At 42.7% G+C, this 17,338-nt stretch overlaps 1 long non-coding RNA gene and 1 gene segment (V, D, J or C); both read left to right on the forward strand.

Annotated features, from left to right (window-relative positions):
* The window catches only part of LOC114639722, a 586,704-nt gene that overhangs the window by 491,925 nt on the left and 77,441 nt on the right, over positions 1-17,338 (forward strand).
* LOC114639730 lies at positions 1,656-15,877 on the forward strand. Its single transcript, XR_003714053.1, has 5 exons — positions 1,656-1,707; positions 12,652-12,930; positions 13,403-13,468; positions 13,809-13,925; positions 15,085-15,877. It is a non-coding gene; the product is annotated as an uncharacterized LOC114639730 (long non-coding RNA).

Raw genomic sequence — 17,338 nt, forward strand, 5'->3', positions numbered from 1 at the left:
GTCTCTGCTTGATCTGGTCGTGCCTTGACCAAGGTCATTGGGCCAAAAGAAGTAGCTGGAGTGTGTGAGGCCCTAGTACAAGGCAGCATCAGCTGGAGACATGGATACCTTTTATAAAGCCTGCAAAAGAGAGTCTGTTTACCAAGTTGGAACCTATGCTGCTGCCTCTGCAAGCCCAGCAGGTCGTCATTTCTCTCACAAAACACCATATGGGCTACCAGCTCCAAATTAAGCAACTGAGAGGTCAATGGAGAGGATAAAATTTTATCTGAAAGCCTTTTACAGACCTTATAACACTATCCAAGGGGAAGCATGGCAGGCAGAGGAGGTTCTGAGGCTTGGTGGGAAAAAGTAAAAATTACATTAACCACAAACATTTTCTGCCTAACCCACAGCATGTAGCATACACATGAGACTTTCAGATAGTTAACACAGTCCCCAGTGGGAAACTATCTGAGAGAAGACTGGCCAAAAAGTATAGATTGATAGAGGTGGACATCATAACTTCTAAAAGTCCACTCTGACCCCAGAGCGAAGCCAGCCAGCAGGGCAGCAAGCGTCAAGCAGTAGTACCCAGGCAAGTCTGGCCTGAACTAACTGCCAAACCCTTTGATCTTCTGTGGCTTGACACACAGAAAACACCTGGCTGGGGGTTCTCAGAGACATGTGATACAAAGCCCAGGGAAGGTTTTTGTAAAGCTCTGCAACACCGTGATTGGTGGGATACGAGCACGGTGATTCAAACCCCATAGGGACCTGTACAAAAACTGCAGAGTGAAGAACCATCTCCCAGGGAAGTGTCCTGCCTGAGCCAGCCGCCACAGAGGATGAACACAGTAGGGCAGCCTGCCCTTGTATGGAAGCCTGGAAAGATGTCAGGAAGTTGACTGGATAAGAGATGACCCCACCTGCTGACCTCTGTCTCACATCTGTTTCCTGGATAAAACTGTTACTTTGTCATTTACTTCCATGACATATGAGGAATACAAAAGGCGTTTACTAAAAGGGTATCCTTGACATGCTCTCATGTTGGTTCTACAACACTTACTGAGCTAAATGAGACGTTCCATGTGGAATTTGTGAAGTCAGGTCCCTAGAGAAATTTGCCTGAGTTCTTTCCTTTTGCAGCTTGGAAGGTGGGCTTGACAGAAAGTTGGTTTGTTCATGGCCAATTCACTAGCCACACTTAGGAATTTTGAAGTTTTCTATCTGGAATTAATCAGCACTTCTGTGCACCTTCTCCCTCTCCCCGTTGTCCTATATATTCTCTGACCTTAAGGCCACATGACACATGTAACAGCCTTAAATGGAATAGTCATGAATCCAAGACCTGATAGTGCTATCTTTCCAAGACAAAGAGCTATGTGTGGATCTACATTTAAAACCACAGAAAGCTCTGCTAAGAGAATTTTATACGTGTACTGTGCAGGAAAGGTTTACCGTGGAACATGTTGCTCCTGCATGCTGCTCAAACATCAGCCTCCTGTAAGCTAACCCATCCTTATACATGTTGATAAGTCATGATGAGCCAGATGGATGAGTAACTCATGCCGGCTTTAAAGTACAGAAGCATGAAAACCCTCCAGCCATGACGTCAAAGCAAGAAGAAGATGGGAAACAGCTATCGAGGTTTTTGGAATGGCCTCAGTAGCTGTGCTACCGACAAACTCATCTTTGGTCAAGGAACTCAAGTGACTGTGGAACCAAGTAAGTCATTTATTTGTCTGGGTTGGGGGCTAAGGGATCTTCTACCTAAAGAGGTCGGAAGTATGAGGAGATGTGAAAGTAATAATATCCGCATCCCTGGTGATCCAGCCATATTGAGGAAGATGCCTGGGAAGAGGTGGACTCTAGTTAGCTCCTCCATAGGAGTAGGGGTTGTCTATTTAAAAAGTAGGATCTGGGAGGTTTGAAAAAAAATACATCTCAGAAGAACCTGAGAGAATTGTGCCTGCTCCAATCAAGTCAAACTGTAGAAATGACAGAGTGGGACAGCTCAGCAGAGTCAGGATAAATGTGTGCCCAGGTGATCAATCCTATAGCAGTGGCTCCAGATTTAATATAATGCTGACCTTCCATAGGCCAGACATCTGTTCCTGGGACAGCACAGAATGAAATCAGTGTCCTGGACATGGAGCATGAAGCCAGAATAAGTAGACATTCACTACAAGTGTGTCAGTCACCATAGTCCTCTGTGGAAGGAAGGTGACCAGACACCAGACACTCTATTTGGCCAAACTGCAGCTAGAAACAGTTACTAGAGAGAAATAAGGATGGAGAATGTGGTTCCCAGTGAGACCAGATCCAAGAATAAGAATTAAAGAGAATGTGGGATTTCCAACCAAGGGACACTTAAAAGTCTGCATGAGCTCTCTATGGGCTTTGTAAATCCATGTTCCTAGCTACTCTAAGGCAGTCACACTAAGGGTGTTGAAGAGTGTATTCTATACAAAATGTGTCAGTCACACTGAAGGGGTTGAGTGTACTCTACATAAAATGTGTCTTCTAATATCATTTAAGTTGCCATCTAAATTCAACAGTTTCTTGATATTAAAAAAAAAATGGTTTTTCCCACTTGGTAGAAGCTGTCAATTATTGTAGACAGGTAGTGGATATGGACCCTAAGCCAAGGGTCTACTAAACCAGCAAGGTAAACTTCACTGCAAAGGTCCTAAAAAAATTTAGTGATAAGCTCTGGTGCTCATAAATCACCAGACGGGCTTCTAGGAGAGCAACAAGGCTCTCTGCCCTGCCACTCTGACTTTCTGCTTCTTTTCCAAGCTTAAGAGAAGGCTCTGAACCTTGTTACCTTGTAACCTTAAATTGAGAGATCAGGAGAAGGCTCTGAACCTTGTTACCCTGTAACCTTAAGTTAAGAGGTCAGAAGGGTCCTGAGTGTGACACGTGAAGGAAGCAAAGGATCTGGATCCAGGAAGGGAAATCCAAGTCTGGGGACAGACATCTTCAGGTCCCCTACGAGCACCTACTGTAGAGACACAGAACAAGTGAGAGACGGACCTAAAGCTAAGTACCAGTGAAGTTGGGGAAACTCAAGTTTGCCATTTTTTGGAAGAGTTTGTAAAGTCAAGCAACTCAGACTTATGCCTTTAAATTTCTTTGACTTTAAAACATCTCACTAAAATAACAGCATGCCCCCACTCCCCATGAGGTAGTGGCCAATTTTCCTAATCTCCCTTTGTTCATGAAGCTCTTCCTAATGAGTTAACTTGCTCTGATCTACTGGGCCCATGTCCCCCAAAGTGTAGAATAGCAGAAATCACTTCTCAAATCCATATAACTTAAAGTTTCCTTTTAATTATATTTTAACTTCAAAAGTGAGTGAACTTAAGGAAAATGATTTGGCAAACTGCGGCAGGTAGATATGACCCTCTTCCCCCTCCAAAGAAAGAGATGTGATTAATTGAAGTTTGCCAGACGCCCAGCTGGGGCATTACATTATTCTTTGAGCTAGAAAAGCTAAGGAGCATCTAGGGGGTAGGACCCAGAATAGTTTTAAATAGCACCTTCCTTTTTAACCAACCAGTGCTGAACTAATGAGCTACAGCTGCAAACAGGGCCTTTGTCTTATCTAAAGCCAACTTTCTTTTGATTCTTTCTTCAGGAGTTTCTTTCAAGCTCTTACTTGCAAGGTTCCCAGGATGCCCCACAGTAACCAATCAGATCTACACACAGCAGCAGATCCCACTGGGTAGTCTAGCATACCATGGAGAGTAAACCTGGGGATAGCACACAATAAGGCACCACCATGTAAATGTATGCGCAACAGTGTTCAGGGCAGAAGTTCACAGAAGGGTCATGGTCCTCAGAAATATCCTCCTAAATGAAGGTGCCTGTAAGATGTCTCACAGTGTTCTCCGTTACTGTATACCAGCCTTACATCACAATATTGCTTTGGGGGCGCTTACCTTGCATCAGTTCTTTTCTTCAATCTCACAATGATCTTGTGAAATTAGTTATCACTTTGTGTTTTTGCAAACCAGGAAAATGAATCCAGGAGGGGGGTTGCCCAAGATCACACAGCTTATCCAAACTCTAATTTGAATCACCTGTGTGGTTCCAGCCTCTGTGCTTAGACGATCCCTGCTGCTCTACCAAGCTGTATCTGCACATATGCAAGGTTCATCCCACTGGTAACAGCCACTCCTTGAGGACTCTGTGCTGTTTCCTTTCCAGCCACCATTTCCAACACCTCCCTCAACAGGAAAGGGCTCCTTCCCTCATATCACACCATCCCTCTCATGGAAGCAAACAAGCTTCTCACTCATGCTACAGCTTTAGAGCCTCAGAGTTCCTAACACAGAAAGGCTCAGACAATTAGTCAGAATATCTGCCTGCCCCCCAAGAGGTCTGGCTAACTCTCTTATTCCTCCTGGTCACTGGCTCTTCAACAGCTCCCCTTCCCCATTCCTTTCTCATAAGCATCTCCCAGAACAGAGTCTTTGTGCATTCAGTTCTCTACTTAGAGCCATTTTGCCACCAGGGACTAGTATAGCTTTCTCCCAACCCCTGCTTAGAATGTGAGGCCTTCCCAACCCACCCACAAACCCCTTCTTCCACTCTATTATTTATAGTCCTTTTGTCCATCTAAAACTGTCTGTGGATTTATTACCTATCTCTCTTGGTCCATGGAGATAAACATGTTAAGATTTACTTTCCACAAAGACATTTAAGACACTGACTGTATTTTGTTACATAAATGATTCAGTCCATCAGAGGACACCTCTGTTGTGGTATACCAAAATGGAAGTACGCTAGCAAACTGCAGCACCAAAGCAGAGCCCTGATGCACAGCCTGGGGCATGGCACTGTCACCTGTGCCAAGCACTATTTTAGGTACAAGGTGTCAGCACAAATAGAGCAGATCAAAATTCTTACTCCATAAAGGCAAATGACACAAGATAAAAGTACTTAGGTTGCAACAAGCCAAGATCCAAGAAGTGGGATAAAAGGCATGTGCAGAAAGGACCAGGGAGTAATTTCAAACAGAGTTGTTTCATTGGAAAGGTGGCATTTGACATGGCCGAGTAAACTCTTCAGCTTCCCAGAGGAATGGGACTTCCAGGCACAGGGGACATAGTACTCTTTGGAGTGTGTGAAGAGTGGTCAGGAGGCTCTATGTTGGAATGAAAAAGAGTGCCAGGGAACAAACTTGGAAGGGAGACTGAAGAGATGGTTCAGTTGGCAAAGGGTTTACCATGCAAGTATGAGGACTTGAGTGAAGATCCCAGAACCCATATAAAAAGCCTGGCATGGTGGCTCTTGTCTACAATCCTAGCACTGGGGAGGCAGAGACAGGAGGATCCCTGGATCTCACTGGCCAGACAGTCTTGCCTAATCAATGAACTTCAGGTTCCATCAAAGATTCTGGCTCAAAAAAAGTAGAGAATAATAGAAGAAGATACCCAACATCTCTCTCTTGCTTACACATGAGTGCATGTGCGTGTGGGGGGAGGGGGACTTAACAAAGAGGGCCAGCCACACTTGCTGTCTTTACCTCCAGTGACAACACCTGTAGAATGGACCTAATAATACCAGTTCTTGAAGTTGTTTATAATGTCTACTAAAATAATATGCAAACCAGTGTTAAGTAGTATAAGGCTTTGTTATGAATGGTAATTTTACATAGTTATTTTGTACTCTGGGACAGACTCATCTTTCTTGTCATGAATTCTTGGACAGACCCGGCTCTCCTGTGTTAGTGGCCCTTGCACAAGAGCACTTTGCCCTTCCTTGTCCAGATGATGCATGATCTGGTGGTCCTTATCTCACTTGAGTCTTCCTATAGCTATTTCTGCTCACGATGGCCATTTAGCACTGCAGCAAAACCAACACTATTTGTTTCTCTTAGGGAAAATGAGACCGTTAGCAAAATCTAGGGATAAGAAATGGCAGATTGAGGAGCTAGTAGCCAAAAGCCTAGGGGGTTCCCTAAATGTCAATATTCAGAAAATAAAAGAAGTTAAACTGGCTGCAAAATACAACACTTAACTCTGAGAAGCCTTCACAAGATTCTGCTCCTCCAGCCACCCTCATGCTGATCCACCAACTCTATCCAAACAGGCGAGGCAGACTGAAAGGGATAAAGACCGAAGAATTCAACTGATGCCTAAGCTAGTGCTATGACAGTGTAGCTTAGCTATGGAAGTGGGGATCCGCTCATCACAGAGCCTTAGAGCAGTGACTCTCAACTTATGGGTCATTACCCCTTTGGAGGTGGAGTGACCCTTTTACAGGAGGTGCATATCAGATATCCTGCATATCAGATATTTACATTATAATTCATAACCATAGAATAATTACAGTTATGAAATAGCAATGAAATAATTTTATGGTTGGAGGAATCCCACAAAATGAAGAACTGTATGAACGGGTCACAGCATTAGGAAGGTTGCGAGCTACTGCCTTAGAGTCAGTAACACAGTGGAGATAAATGAAGCTTCTCAGGAAATTGGGGTTGGTCTAAATTTGAAACTCATTATTTGTTGCAATGGATAAGAATAACATTTAGGGCAAATGTGTTAGGTTTTCCCTAATAAAATACTCTATGAATAATTAAAAACTCTATCCTGAAGTTTAATAAGAATAAATTTTCTACAACTACCTTGAAAAGCCATAGGTTAGGTTTCTGGTTCTGGCCCTCTGGTCAGGAACTAGGACCACAGAAGCTCCAGATGAGAAGAGTCTCTCAGAGTAAGAATTGTTATCGTGGTGTAAGAAGGAAGGTTAGAAACAAGGAAAAGGCATGAAAGAAGGCATTAAATATACTCTATCTATCATCTCATCTTGGTCTCTTTCTTTCATTTTTCTTTGAGAACTTGCATTAAACCAGCAAGGCTGGCCTCATACTAACTGATCCCCAAGATCCCATGCTACCCAGAGAAACACCTCTCCTGTAAGCCCTGAATCTGGAGGCTCTGCACAAGGCATCAGGGACTCATCTCTCAGAGAAGCACAGACACTGACTCCTGAACAATTGAGGAGTGATGGTGTTCTCCTGAAAGCATTATTCACTGGTAATCTGATCTAGTGTTTGAAACCCAGGGTCTATGATCAGTGGTTTGGCTACCAGCAGTGAAGCACTGGAGCCAAGCCAGAGACCAGCAGTCTTTCTAATAGCTCCAAAATTCCAAGTCCATTGGGGAAGCCATTACGTCTTACATGGTAACATGTGAGTTTTCCTCATTCTAGAGGAAATAAAGAGGTGGAAAGGGTATGAAAATAGAAACCCTGGCAGTCCTGAGTAACTGGTACTGTCAGCTTGGTCTCTGACTCTCAGAAGATAATAAAAACTTGCAAAGGTTCTCCATTGCCTATTGCTACCAGGGAAACAGTGGAATTTGTTAAATTTTCTTATTTCTAAGGAGACAAACACCAGAACAACGAAGAGAAAGAGGAAAGCAAAACTATGTTATAGCTGATTGTAGCCTGATTGATGTTTGGCAAACTGCATCTGAGTAAAAAGTGCTATGTTTCATTTTCTCTTTAAACCATTTCCACTTGAAATTCAGAATTATCTTCTGTATTAAGAGTCAAATCTTTAAGGCTGAGCCTTTGGGAGTCTTGGGAGAAAGGAGATTGAAGAAATTAATCTTTACTATCTGTTGGGACACTGACCACACTTCTCAGTGATCTTGTACTTTCTTCTCTGGTTTCTACCCACACTGAGAGAAGTTAATAAATGTGAAGCTCAGGTGCAGAAAGTGAGAATTTCAAATCAGGTCTTCAGTTCTGAAAGCTTCAACTTCCAATGATGGCCCTCCATTACTGTCGTTTCTTTTTGCCGTGGTTCTAACTCTAGTCCTTGAGTCTGGTGATGATATCATGTGGTCCACACAGTCATGATGATTACTGTGCATTTCTCAGACTTGTATCTGGCTCCAGGATCAGAAGAAATTATAAATTTCTAAAATGAAATTTCTAAATGAGGACAACAACACAGGATTGGCCTCTCTGACCTACAAGCATGATACAGCACCAATGGGGTCTTGACCATCACAACTGTTTGTTACCCAACCTTCAGGTCCTTGGCTCTCTCTTCTAGGCTCAGTAATTAGAAAGCAAACTACCACGAAACTCAGTCTGAGTAATGGAGGAAAACAGCACTCAAATCAAAACCTACTGTTCATGGTTCAAGAGAAGGGAGCTAGAGTAGAAGAAGAGAATGTTTGAAAGGCCTCCTTGCCTTGCCTTTCAGTCAGTAAGAAATCTAGTATTCTATCTCAGTATCCAGCTACTGTGTTTTTCTTGAAAGCCTTCTCAATGAATTGGGAATTAAATTTTGTGTCTTGAAGTCAGCGTCTGTCACCCTCTCTTGCTTTACTTCAGCCCTGTCCCCTCATCTCTTAGATGGAGACTGTGCTCACTTTCCTATCCAAACATTCAGCTATCAGCTTCAAAAGAAAAGGACTGCTGTGTACTTGGCCTCCTGTCTCCTCAAGAACAACTTTGCAATTCTCTGAACTGTAGCCTCTATAGGCTGAGTTGCAGACTGAGAGTCAAGACACAGATGTTCAAGCCCAGGCCCAGGGCTAGTCCCAGACAGGTTATCTGTAAAGCAAGATTATAATGTGCTCCTGGGACACCCGACAGATGTTTTTTGGAACTGGCATAAAGCTCTTTGTGGAGCCCCGTAAGTTGATTTTTTTTCTATATTTCGATGGATAATTTGAATCCTGAAACTAGAGCTACTATCCATCTTATATTATAAATTATAACTAGTAGATTCACTTACATCTCAGCATTAGAGTGGGACAGAAGGAAGCGGGCCAAGGTGAAGACGCTGAATTTCTAACATGCTTCTGTTATGACTTTTATTTTTAAATATATAGGTATTTAAACTCTAGTCCTTATTAATTTCTTAAATCTTCAGATCAAGCTAGAAAAGAAATCTTTTTAAAATTACACTAATAAATGTATCACTTAAGGGGAAGGAGACAGTCATAGGAGGTGCTTGGGCTCAAACTCCTCAGGAAATTGTCTGCTTCCTGCACATACCTTTGCTGAGCTAACTAGTCTGCATGCCTCCTTACAGAGTAAAATATCCTATAGACTGGAAGGCTTCAGAGACAGGTGATTAGCCAAGTCAGGATAGCCAGGTACAACAAACTTCAGGGCTTAAGTGCAATTCCATACTGACAAAGACCCTTGAAATTCCAAGTGACATTTCTTATAGATGTCACAATTCTTAGAGAAGCAGTAGGATGCTCTGTGTGGTTCTACAGTGGATAATATCTAAGTTTGTAAGTCATAAAGAGCATTTAGAAAGGATGTTGTCTTCTCTTTGTGTTGTTTCCCAGCAGGTAATTTCAGCATTGTATGAGTGCTCATAAGAGGAGAATGTCTGAAAACAAAGTGATATTGTCCAAGAAAATATACCTGGAAAAGCACTGAAATATAGTTAAATTTGTGGAATAACAAGAGACTGTTCTCAAAAGATAAACATTGAAATTTTTCGCTTAAATCTTATCTTCAAATATTTGTTTAAATCAAATACAGAATAGACTAAGTTCCATGGAGTACATTTTACTTATTTAAAAAGGAAGGTCAAATCCAAACCAGATATCTGTTTTCTTTAGTTACCATGACAACTAGATGCCAATTGAGTAAAGTTTTCTTCCAATTGTTTTAAACATATGGATCTTAACTTAGAGAGAGACTGTGAAAACGTTTTACTAAATCAATGCACTATGATCAATTTGAAAACTTGACTAATATTTTCAAGGCTCATGCCTTGAACCTTTGAAGATACATGCATGAACCTCTTCAAACATCCATCTTTCCATCTCCCTAGCACAAGATGGTTATTGATGATAGCTTCGTAATGAGTTTAGATTTTAAAATCCACACATCAGCTGGGCCCAGAAGCATACACTGTACTATTGGCACTCAGGAAGCTTAGGCAGGAGGATTGAGAGTGTGAAATTAGCTTTAACTACTTAGTGAGACCCAGTCTCAACAAAAATCAAAGCAAGCCAACTTATTCATATTGGATCGTACTCTTGAGTAGGGTTTTGAGTTTGCTTTGGTTAGCTTGATGGGTTTGTTTTAACAAATTTTTAACTCCTAACTTTTTTGAAAAATAAACCACAATACATCTCCAGCCACAAACAGGATAATGAACAAGAGATAGCAGGCTTCTGAAAGGAGAGGCAAGTAATGAAGACTTGTGGTTTCCAGCCGTTAATGCTGGGGTTATCAGTTTTGCTGTCAGCAACTTCAGTGTGTAAGAAAACTAAAAAGCAAAGGTTTTCTCAGGAGGGTTGGGAGTAGATAATTCTAAGAAACCCTTTGAAAAAAGAAAGAAAGAAAGAAAGAAAGAAAGAAAGAAAGAAAGAAAGAAAGAAAGAAAAAGCCAATCTTGTCTAGAGCTAAAGCCAAAATAGAATCTTAGGAATTAGCCTTCTGCCCTGAGTGCCAGAACAGATCCCAACCTTTCATTTGAACTTCTTGGTAGAAAAAAACCTGGAGAATTATAATGTGCTCATGAGGAAGCCTTCTCTGAACAGCTTGTTCTCTTAGGATATCCCTGCTCTGTCCTGATCCAATTGTACTATGGAGAGCATCAGGCACCTTCTCATCAACAGTCACTCCTCTCAACCAATCTGGCCAATTGACTTGGTTATAGTTTCACTACCATGGACCCCGTTGCTAAAACTCAAACCCAGATGCTGTGTAGAACATTTAAAAAGTCAACCTGTTTCTACTTGCACATGCATTACCAAGCTTTTCTGTTGAGGAAGACCTGCTGCCTTGACCATAACTATAAGAGATAAAAATGTATTGTAATTCAATATAGTTTTCATTTGATACCAACAAGCCCAATTCTTTTTTAGTAAATACTAAGGTCCATGTTCACAAGAAAAGTTACTGTTGAAAGTCAGAAATGAAACGTATGATTAGAAATCTGTTCACAGGTCGGTTGTCATTCCTTATTGTATGTAAAACAGGGCTCCTTCCTTTGCAGTTATTTAAGATAATACAGAAGCCAAGTTTCTGAGAACACAAAATGTAGCACAATTCAGGAACTTCAATCAGGCAGTTGTCTTTCTCAAAGCATCAAGATTTCCAGTTTGAAGGAAAGGGGGAGAATGTGCATACCTGGATTAGTGGTAGGTTCTACTCAAAGCAAGGCGTGAAAGAAGAGGAAGCAGGTAGAGGATCCAGTTTTGGGACCAGCATTCATTCCATAGCACCTTTTAGAATACAACAAGAAATGGGCTTAGCTGGTTTTATATGTACAAGTACTTTCTAAAAATGGTAGTTGTTACCCTCTGGTGGTTTGTGCCTACAATCCTAGCACTCAGGACATGAAAACAGAAGAATCACTTGTTCAAGGTCATCCTTGTCTAGACAGCAAATTCAAAGCCAGTCTGGGACACATGAGACCATGTCTCATAAGAAAGGACTCAAAGAAAATAGCAAATATCTATAAGCTCAGCACTTAGGAGACTGAGACAAAAGGATTAAGAGGTTGAATACAGAGGCTGGAGAGATGGCTCTTTCAAGAAGTCCTAAGTTCAATTCCCAGCAACCACATCTGTAATGGGATCCGATACCCTCTTCTGGTGCATCTGAAGACAGCTACAGTGTACTTATATACAATAATAAATAAATAAATAATTCTTTTTTAAAAAAGAGTTTGAATACAGCCTGGAATACATAAAAAGTTATCTCAAACAAACATAAACAAAAATCACTCAATTCAAATTGTAGTCCAGCCCTTAAAAAAGAATCAGGTCCACCCAAATGGAGATAAATCTACCATTTACCTTCAGTGGGATTTTTCCAGTCTACAAAACAGGGAAAACATCCTATAATAGCTTCAACATCGCCATCCTCCAGTTTGAATTGACTATGCAGACCTTCTTAGAAGTCTGTGCTCTTAATTGACATAAAGCAAATAGGAACACATTGAAGCCAAAGGACAAAACTGAGTATTATCCTCACAAATACTATCTACCTCATAGGAGCCACGGTGTCTCTTCTTGGCTTGACATTCCCATTCACCAGTGAGGCTAGACGGGCTGCCAGCAGGCCCTGAGGATCTCCCGTCTCAGAAGAGTCCTTCCCAATGCTGGGATTACAAGCGCATGCCACCATGTGCAAAATTTTTATGTGGGTTTTGGAAATCAAACTCAGGTCCTCATGCTTACAGAGCAAGAATTTTACCAGCTGAGCTATACCCCTAGCCTTTTGAGGTTTTTGCTTTTGATTTTGATTTAGTTTGGTTTGGTTTGATTTGAGACAGGGTATCATGTAGCCGAGGCTGGGCTGGTACTCAAGGATCACCTAGAACTCCTCATCCTTCTGCCTCTACCTCCCTACTATAGCATTATGATGTGTTTGTGTGGTGTCAGGGATCACACCCAGGGCCCATACTGGATCCTCAGTTCTAGAAACTTATCTACAGTTGTCCTACCCCATCCCTCCTCCAACCCTAACTCATTTCAGCTCCTAATTAGAAGTCAAACTGACTGTTCCTTCTTTCTTCCCACCTTGTTCACACTTCCATGTAATGCTATCAAGGCTACCATACTACTAACAAGATATAGAATGTTCTAGATTTCTAGCCAAAGCCTGTTTAATTCTCATTGAGCTGCAAGCTATCATCTCAGTTGACTATATTTTCAGAAAGCCAGCCTCCTGCCAAACCATCTGTTTTCATCATGAAGAACGGAACAAATGTTGCTTGTCTGGTGAAGGATTTCTACCCCAAAGACGTGAATATAAGTCTCAGATCATCCAAGAAGATAGCGGAATTCGACCCTGCTATAGTCATCTCCCCCAGTGGGAAGTACAGTGCTGTCAAGCTTGGTCAGTATGGGGATTCAAATTCAGTGACATGTTCAGTTCAGCACAACAGTGAAACTGTGCACTCAACTGACTTTGAACCACATGCAAATTCTTTCGGTAAGTATCTAGCTTAAAGAACTAAAGCTAAGATGGGCAAGCTAGAGGAAAGAGAAGCTAGCGATGTGAACTCGGGGTGGATTTCTTTTGATTTAGCATCGTGCTGGTAAAAGTAATAAGGTTCCATCTCTGGTAAAGAAGGAAATGCTTAGCATCTCTCCTCTTGTTTAATCCCCACCCCTCATCTTCACCAATCAAAATATCTGCCACCAAGGGTATCATTTAGTCCAACACAAAGCCCAAAATTCCATAAGGGTGGCTGTCTCATGGTGGGATTAAAAATCCTTGTCCTGCCTACAAATTAGAAAGCATCTTGATGCTGTACCAAGGATGCCAAAAAGGTCCCAAACCGAAGGAATTCTGTCTGAACAAACAGCTGCGTGAGCCTTTTGCCCTCTGTTTACTGGCCCAGAGTCTCCTCCTTTGGCTTCTTGGTTGTCATCACCATCTTGACCACTGTTGTTTCTTCCAGATAATATAAAACCACCAGAACCTGAAAATGACACACAAATTTCAGAGCCTTGCCATGGCCCAACAGGTTAGTTCAAATCAAGTGGTTAAAACAAATTCTGTTGTTGTCACCTGGGACCTGAAAGCATCAAATTCAAAAGACAAACACACACACACACACACACTGAGCCCAGCTGGTTCCCTTGGCCTCCACCCCAGCAGAGCTTGCCAGGCTATGAGCCAATGTTTCCCAGACTGGCCTGTCTGGGTGGGTACAGGAGCCTGAGGTCTCTGAGTGCTATTTGGGACCACACTGGGAGTGCAGACCAGGAGGAACCATGGTGATCTGGGGCAGACTGGTGAGAGCTGTTGACACTGTAGAAAGAAATTTGGTCTCCCTTGACTCCACTGTCCTTTCTTTTGTTCAGTCACAGTTCACACCAAGAAGGTAAATATGATGTCCCTCACAGTGCTGGGGCTCCGACTGCTGTTTGCCAAGACTGTTGCTGTCAATTTTCTCTTTACTGCCACATTATTCCTTTAAAGTAAGAATTGGTCACTTCATCTTCCCAGCTCCACCCTAATTATGCTATAAATTGTAAAGGAGGTTAAAAATGGTAATAAATAAGGTAAGTGTGTCGAACACTCCTATAATTCTAGCATTTGGAAAGCTGAGACAAGAGGATTAATGTGAGTTCAAGACCAGCCTGGGCTATATAATACCAAGCCAGCCAGGGCTACATAAAAGAGATTATTTCACAAAAAAGAAAGAAATGAAAGGGAGGGAAGAAGGAGAGAGAGACAAAGAAAGAGAGAGAGGGGGAGGGAGGAAGGGAGAAAAGAAGGGAGGGAGGGAGAGAGGGAGAGGGGGAGGGAGGGAGAGGAGGAAGGAGGGAGAGGGGGAGGGAGGGAGAGGGAGAGGCAAAAAGAGAGAGACAGAGACAGAGAGAGAGACAGAGACAGAGACAGAGAGACCTAGCCTTACCTATAAAGCTCCACTTTCCAGGGGGCTGGAGAAGATGGCTCAGTGGCTAAGAGCACTGGCTACTCTTCCAGAGAACCAGAGTTCAATTTGCAACTCACAACCATCTGTAACTCAAGTTCCAGGAATCTAACATCCTCTTCTGGCCTCCAAAAACACTATAAACACTTGGTTCACAGATATACATGCAGACTTAATACCCATAAACATAAATAAAATACTCCTCTCCCTTATTTTCCCCAGTGCAGCCAGATGTTCATCAATTCATGTTCAAGGGATGAGCCTACATTTCAAGGGTTGGATTGATCTATAGGTGCAGCCACTCATTCCTAAATGAGTATGTAGCTAGCTCTGCCTGTTAACTTTACTAGCAGTTCAGAGGTCACACACAGCACAGCAGTACAGAGAATGTTACCCCTAGACATTAGAAGACCATGTTTTAGTCCTGACCTTGTGACTAGCTCCTGGATACCTCAATCAATTTGCTTACCCTCTCTGGGCTTGGGTTTATGAATAACTACAAGAAAGCAAACAGGTTTGATTACTATACTGACCAGCAGAACCCTTGCCATGTTAGCAGTGACATGTTCTGCAGTTGATTAATGATGTCTGTACTGTAATGGTATCACAAAGTAGACACCAACCTTCCCAAAATGATTTCATCACTAACTCTTTCCAGTCTCAGGGTCTGTGATTCTATAACAACTTTCCTTTGCTTACAGGTGGGCAGGCATGAGGAGACTACGGTACCTGAAAGAAATCAAAAGCTTAAAAAGGGGCTATATCCAAGGCTTCCAACTTCTCAGTGCTTCAAACTGACCCTTCACCACCATATTTAAACAGCTGCTAACAAAACCAGCTTTACTGTGACAGCAACGAGCCTAGTTAATCCTCTGGTCTAGAAGAAAAGCAAAAGCCCTAGGGAGTGGAGTGTGCCCTGGCTTTACATGCTGCTTTATAAAGGCATGGAACGCTACGAAAACAGATCCATTTTATTTTGCCCCTATAACTGGTATACTTTGAAAATGGTGTTTTGTCCTTCTTTATTTACCCAGAACTAGAAAGTGGGGACCAGTAAATCCCCAGCGTCATTATCCAGGAGGAAAATGGTCTTGGGAGAGAGAACCATATCTTCTTAGCCAAACATGGAAAGTTGCACTCAGCTCATCCCTAGCCGGAGGCCCCCCTCCTCCTCTCAGAAGCCCCCTCCTCTCAGAGGCCCCCTCCTCCTCTCAGAGGCCCCCTCCTCCTCGCAGAGGCCCCCTCCTCCTCGCAGGAGGCCCCCTCCTCCTCGCAGAGGCCCCCTCCTCCTCGCAGAGGCCCCCTCCTCCTCTCCTAAGGCATGTTTGGCCCAACCTCCAGATTTACTCCAACAGCCATACAGTAGAGTTTTCCTAACAGCACCAAGGTGTGAACAATTTTAGCACTTTCTGTTTCTCCTAATACTTTATAAGCAAAATCACATTTGGCTTCCTTAATGCTCTCCAAGCAGACAATAAAGCTTCTAAAATCACATCTAATTATTCTCCACTCTATTACCAAAGACAAAAGTGAAATACAAAAAGGAAGGACACTCTTTCTGTGAACTGACTTTGAGTGTACAAACAGACTGAGTCCCAGACACAATACAGAGTACAGAATTAATACCTGTGCCCAGCCTGCAAACAATTCACTGTGCAAGCATTTTGGAAACAGGAATAAGGATGTCACACTCCCCCTTCCTGTAAAAACAGTACTTTCATTGTCTTTGCCTGCCAGTCTATACCCAGGCTTTTGACATCACTGGGCACAGATCCTCTCCCCTCAGTCTTTGATGCTCGTGCCCTTCTGCCTTTCTTCTCGGGCCTGCCTATCTTGCATTTATTAAGCTGCTCACCTCTGGCTTCAAGGTGGGGAGGGGGATGCTCAGAGCCATTAGTCTCCTGGAAGCCAGGCTGAGCGTGTCAGTCACACCACAGCTTCCTGTGCTTGGGCCTTCCATCCTGTCTGGGGAACTGGGCCCTGGTTTCCGGCTGCTATTACAACAGCAGCACCCTCAGTGTGTTCAGCTCTGTCAATCCCAGCTCAGCAAGGCCATGACTCTATCACATCCACTAAGGGGACCAGGCCCTAACAACTCAATACCGTGGTTCCCTCAGTCCCTATGAGAAGTATAAAGCGGGGATCATGGCATGACGTATGAAAAAGCAATTATCACTGTCAATTCCCTAGCTCCCATCAACCACAGCCTCCAAAGCAAGGGAGGTAATGATGCTATGTGTCACTGGGTTCAGGCAAACCTAGATAGATAAGCCAGGTCTACCCCGGGGAAAAGCAACCACAGCACTCCACAAGGATGCCTAGTGCCAGAGCACTCACTTCTGCTACCTTGCTGTGACATCAGAATGATATTCTGAAGTTGTTAGAAAACATCACATTCTCTCTTTTCCAAGCAGAACAAAAACATTTACCCAACCTGCCTTCCCCTCCACCTGAAAAAAAAAAAAGATTGTACTTTGTCAAAAGTCATTCAGTGAGGCAGAGATATGTCTAGAAATGGAACCAAGGTCTCAAGACTGACAGCCCAAAGTTACTGTCCCAGGAGTTCCCTATATCTCCAAAATGAGGACAATGTGTCAATCCAAATGTCACTATGCTGAGCTTCAGAACTGCCTCTTGTCAGCAACAAATGAGACAGACAACTCTGACCTGACATGCCAGGAAAAATAAAATTCTAGCATAGCGCAGAACTATGAATTCCTCCCACCAAAATGAGCCTCCAAAATTTTAAATTAATATTTTAGTTAGTATATGAATAACGAGTTTGATGGAAAAATTTTCCTACTGGTATGTCATTGTATCTTGTTTAGATCTACCACCACCTCCATTACTCTCACGTTTCTCTCACTCTCTCTCTCTCTCTCTCTTTCTCTTCTCTCTCTCTCTCTTCCTCTCTCTCTCTCTCTCTCTCTCTCTCTCTCTCTCTCTCTCTCTCTC

This window comes from Grammomys surdaster, unplaced genomic scaffold (assembly GCF_004785775.1).
Source record: "Grammomys surdaster isolate TR1022 unplaced genomic scaffold, NIH_TR_1.0 125750, whole genome shotgun sequence".
Taxonomy (NCBI): Eukaryota; Metazoa; Chordata; class Mammalia; order Rodentia; family Muridae; genus Grammomys; species Grammomys surdaster.